The sequence below is a fragment of the Micropterus dolomieu genome, unplaced genomic scaffold, assembly GCF_021292245.1.
Source record: "Micropterus dolomieu isolate WLL.071019.BEF.003 ecotype Adirondacks unplaced genomic scaffold, ASM2129224v1 contig_14897, whole genome shotgun sequence".
NCBI lineage: Eukaryota > Metazoa > Chordata > Actinopteri > Centrarchiformes > Centrarchidae > Micropterus > Micropterus dolomieu.
The window spans coordinates 1-5,781 of record NW_025743883.1 but is presented as its reverse complement, the minus strand read 5'-3'; the positions used below and the strand labels follow the sequence as shown (position 1 = coordinate 5,781).

The window sequence follows — 5,781 nt, the reverse complement described above, 5'->3', positions numbered from 1 at the left end:
TGGAAAATGTTTGATTATAATACGTGCAAATAGATTTCTTTTCTTTAGACATTAAGTTTAGAAAGGCAGTCCCTGGGGAAACCTGAGACGCCCCCTGGGGAACCACGCCCCAGGCAACAAAAGAGCGACACGCGACCTGCTCGCTCTCTCTTCTTCTCTCTCTTTGCTGTTGGCTCTTCCACCCTGCTCGGCCCTCTGGACGTTTCGGCACGAGCAGCGTGCCTCCCCAGGCAACGCCCAGACTCGGCCAGCGAAACAAACAGGCCCTTTTTTCGCCTGAAACTACACACCTGAAGTGCCGCGACATCGATCTGCCTTCAGTTTGTTTTATTTTCTTTATTTCTTTTGTTTGTTAAAGTTATCAGTCCGTTAAGTTACACTGGACTAATTCAGGAACGACCAAGTTCCATTTTAAGCCTTTTTCGTCGAGCCAACTTCACCGAGGTCAGACCAAGCCACGTGGTCTCGTCAGCTACAACGAAGGAAACCTGCAAACAGCCGAATTGCCAGACGGAGGAGGCGTTTTCAATCAGACACGGAGAACCCCGGAGAATCCCTAGCAAAAAGCCAGGATCAGGCAGCTAGCGTGGGACCCGTGCAACAGGCCGAAAGCAGGCTGTCGACAAGCAGTAAGACTCAACACACGTTCTGTGATCAGATGTCCATTTTAACTCCTAAATTATAGCATTAGTTTACTTTCAGTAGCTCTTCTATTCCGTATGAGTCAAATGCTTCCCACAATCGAACCTCCAGGCTCATTGTTCAGCAAATGTTTATGTTCCCTGTATCCAACCATCTTTTATCACCTTAGTTAGAGAATAAATTCACTGTAATATAATCAAGAGCTGTGTGTGTTGCCTATTTATAGTTCCTGCCAAGAGAATTGACCCTTTAGATATGAGACTGACTGACTGATTTTAGATAATTGAGCGATTATTAACTAACTGATCACTAGTAATAATTGTATAATTATTCAAAACTACCTAGAGGTCCGGAGACTCTAGGATTATAACAACTCCGGTGGTGCCCTTAACGAGGAAATTTTGATTTTATGAATTTTAATTCATAATTGGGTATCAATTCTCATAAACAGCCCAGTGACATCATTCATTTTGACTCTGCTGCTGATATAAAGAGGCACAATGCTGGACAGGTACTAGAGGAGGAGCCTAAAAGTCTACAAGAGTTCAATTCATTTTCAGATTTTCTAGACATAGCTAATTAGAGCATACAATTAGAGTTAAAGGGATACTTTGTGATTCTAATCCAATACACTTTTTGTTAAATTAAGCGAATTTCGGTCGCTAGCTCTCCCTTTTTTGTATGCTCTGAAAAAAATCTGGTTTTCCTACACAGCTCTGGGTCTGTAAATGGAACACAAACAATGCTTTTTGGAGCGAGCAACAGGTGGCGGTAGCACGCTCGTGCTTTAAGCAGCAGGAGAGAGAACGTAAACAAACATCGACATATTCAAACATGCTCAACTCATCTCGGGACTCTCGCTGTGGAGATGGCTGAGAACAGCCAAAGAGGGAAAGGTCTGAGTAATTGTCAAACAAGTTATATGACCAGGCGAGGGTTAACATCTGTGAGGTGTTTCGATGCTGGATAAATTTGGTTTGAAAGACATGAAAACCGACAGGGAGGTTGCTGTGATTCTGGACAGGTTAGTAACGTTAAACAACAGGGTCAGTATTACTGTCTTGTCTCTCTGTTGTCATGTCTGTGATGATCCCAGCTGGTTAGCTTTGTTAGCTTTGCCGCAGCAGTCAGTGTGTGTGTGTGGTGGAGGAGGAATAGATGGAGCAAGTGTGTGAATAGGTCAGCAATAAGCCTTGTTTAGCAGTAAATGTACAGTATGAGTTACAGTGGCCTTTACAGTGACTTCTCAAGACTAAAGTACAGCTCCCGTGTGTTGCTTGCCTACTGTTGAATAAAGAGTGAAGGAGGTTAGCCCCAAAGACAGCACTGACTTTGGCCCTGAAGAAAAACAGTCCCAGTGCTTACCAACTCTTGTCAGTCACTGTATTTTTGTAAAAACTATTTTAAATAACTCGCTAGTTTTTTACTCTGTTGTGTTTTGGATGCTGTGTTTGTGTCTTTACATGTCCCTGTTTGATGATGTTTGCTCACTAATTGCAACTGTTGCAGAGCTGCCAACTCTCACGCACAAGTTTGTGATTGGGTAACGTAGCTGGTAGAGTTTTGCAATATGTAATGTATAATAGTAGGAGTTAAAACTATGAAGATATGTAAAATATCACAGGTATCCTTTCTACTTGTTTCAATCAATGACAGAGACCACCTGCGACACTCCATCATTTAAAATGAACAGTAACATTGTAACTTTCATGCATATTGAATCTTTAATGACAAAATGCAAATATGAAAGTACATACAGATGTGAGTTAAGTTCACAACATACTTAATTCTCAAATATCATAAGTCACTTGTGTAGCATCAATAAATGTGACCTTCTAAATGTACTGTTTTATATCAGAAAGACAATTTTGTAAATAGTAATAAAAATAATGGACAGATTTTAGAAGTAGTAGTAAGTCAACAATCATGACAAAAAGAGAAAAAGGCTCTAATTGTGCACATTATCTAACCTTATTGAAGCTTAGAGATATTGTCTTTTGACTGCACACAGATGATAGAAAAAGATCATTTACCTTAAAACTTAAATTAATAGCCGAGTCCCAAATAGCCGCCTATGTTATAGGTAGGTACCCCCTTTACTGGCCTGGTGTGGGAACACATTTGACAAATAAACGCCTGCCTCAATTAAACGTCTGGTCTGGTTTTGGTAGAAGTTCTTTGGATGTAGCTGCTTCTAAGCAGATCATTAATAGGCTATAAATATTAATGTTTAAACATATGATCAGTATCTCAATATGGACATGCTGAACATTGTTAGATCTGTTAGATTCTCCACAATACCACTGTTATGTTCATTTAACGGAAACAACAAGACCCAAAGTCTAATTCTTCTAGATCTACCTGCCTATCTGTAACCTGCATGGCTACAAGAGAGGAAAAGGGGGAAAAAGTGCTGACTCACGTTAATTTTGTGTGCTCGTTAAGTCTGAATGTGTCAGTTCCTTTATTATTTATATTCCTTTAGTCTGTAAAGGTCCACCGACCAAAAGAATCAAAACAGCTTTTCATAAAAATTAATCCAAGTTGTGAATCCTGTCATGTGAAGTCCACCGCCCTCGGTCTGCTAACTTCTCTCATCCTGCACCTGTGTTGTTGTCGGAGCTAGGTCAAATGAATGACGTGTATTTGATATTTGATCATTTTTACATAAGTGTTCTGTTTGAAATAAATAAACTGTTTCATAGTAGTTTCAGTTTTGTGCAAAAAGAATTAAAGGCCTGTCCCATATGGACACCTGTCCCAAATAAAGGCAGGGCCAATTTAGTGATTTTAGCAAATAAAAGCCCGGGCTATTATTCAAAGTTTTACGGTATATCAACATGTACATCGAAATCAACACTACTCTTTGAAAGAATAGTAAATAATCCATTTTTACCTAAAATGTCTACACATGTCCGGTTCTACTTCTTGACAGTGGAGTACACACATTCATCCTTGGTGTTGTTCGTCTGTCTTCTTGATCTATTGGGCAGGTTAACACTGATAGCTGCATAATGGAGGTTGTCGGCTTCTCTGTAACTCTGTTAACAAAATATTTGAAAATATATCGCATTATGGACCCTGTCAAAATTTAAACCAATGTCCAAAAATACCAAATTAAATGTTGTACAATAATGTGTTTCTAAATTCACAAGTTAGTTTAAAGACAAAACTCTTACCTCAACTTCAGTTGTGGAGAGAGCTGAAAATCTTGCTTTAAACTCTGGTTGTCAAACAGAAAAAGCTCTTAATTTTAAAATGTTCAGTGGACAAAGGCACATTCAAATAGTGTTAGTTACTTTACCTGTAGATCGGAAACTGTTTCTTTTGTTCATTCTGTACACTATGACTGCCAGTAAAACCAACAGGACGATGGTGAATGCCAAAGCTCCACTCAAGAAATACACCGAGGCAAGAGAGTCCACCTCATCTGAAGAGCGCCAGACATCAGAAAAATATCTTTCAGCTTTTATCTCTGTGTTTGTGTTAATTTTGATTAGGGAGTAATGATGTATTTATCACGAGACCACCCTTGTTAGAAAGTTACTTACCTTCAATGTCCAGCTTGGTCCCGTCTCCAAACAGTATGTGTCCACATGAGAAATAGCACAGTAGTAGGTCCCAGCCTGAGAAAGATTCAGGCTCTCCAGTGGCAAGTTGTAGACACAGGTGTGTGTTTGTGTGCTGGAATTCCTCTCACACTGATTGTTCCTGCCTCCATGGGTGTAAATGAGTCCTGGATGAGATTCTTCAGAGTTTTTGAACCAGTAAACACTGTGTTCTCCATCACAGGTCCCAGTGTGTACTGTACAGTTCAGAGTCACAGAGCCTCCTGGCTGGATGGGCTCAGATGCTGACTGATGGACCGAAACTGGGACTTTCAAACCTGAACCCTTTACACTAACAAAAGTTCCCGCTTCAAATTTGTGTGATTTACTATTCATACAGTAGTAAGTTGCTGTGTCTGAAATGTGTAAATGTGAAATTATCAAGTGGTATTCACCATTGCCAGTATGCAATGTGAAACGTGGATTGTTCTCAAATTCATCATAAAAAGTGCCATTTGTATCAAAAACATTGAAACTAGAGATGAGCCTTGGTGTCTGTCCCACAGCTTGTTTGTACCAGTAAAACCTCCCTGGAACATCATTGTCATAAGAACATTGTAAAGTCAACTTGTCTCCTGCTTTAAATGATAAGAAAACACTCTCTTGATGCTGAGACGAAGACAATTTCAGTTCAGTCATCAGAGCTGAAGTGAAATGAAAGACAAAGCAAATACACAGTTACCTTTATGCAATAGAATTCAGCGTAATCATTACTTTAGAAACATCTGTATGAGCAGTTACCATACAGTACATTAAGGTAAAAACTGGAGTCATAGAAACACAACTCACCCTTCTTCACCAAGAACAAACATGTCAGGTAGAAAACAAACTTTGGAGATGTCATCGTGTTCAAATTGCTGTGCAGAATGAAAGAATACTAATAGTTTCTCCACTCATCACAGACAAGACTGTGTTTGATTGGCCAGCCTCAAACAACACTGTATGACCTAATAGGAAACATGATCACATGCTCACTGCAACCAATAGTCTCAAGTTTGTTTTTTGAGAAGATTCACATGGTGTGAGAGACATTCGTCACATTAAGCAAATTTCAGGGACCGCCTTTTTTCACCTACGTAATATTGCGAAAATCAGGAACATCCTGTCTAAAAATGATGCAGAAAAACTTGTCCACGCATTTGTTACTTCTAGGCTGGATTACTGCAATTCCCAATTATCAGGCTGCTTGAAAAAGTCCATTAAGACTCTTCAGCTGATCCAGAATGCTGCAGCACGTGTTCTGACAGGAACCAGGAAAAGAGATCATATTTCTCCTGTTTTAGCTTCTTTGCATTGGCTTCCAGTAAAATCCAGAATAGAATTTAAAATCATTCTTCTTACCTACAAAGCTCTTAATGGTCAGGCACCATCTTATCTTAAAGAGCTCATAGTACCTTACTACCCCACCAGAGCACTGCGCTCCCAGAATGCAGGGTTACTTGTGGTTCCTAGAGTCTCCAAAAGTAGACTAGGAGCCAGAGCGTTCAGCTATCAAGCTCCTCTCCTGTGGAACCAGGTTCCAGTTTGGGTT

General features: G+C 39.9%; 1 pseudogene; it reads right to left on the bottom strand.

Moving 5' to 3' along the window:
• Positions 1–3,563: 3,563 nt before the first annotated feature.
• LOC123967039 lies at positions 3,564–5,094 on the bottom strand (annotated as a pseudogene).
• Positions 5,095–5,781: the final 687 nt, after the last annotated feature.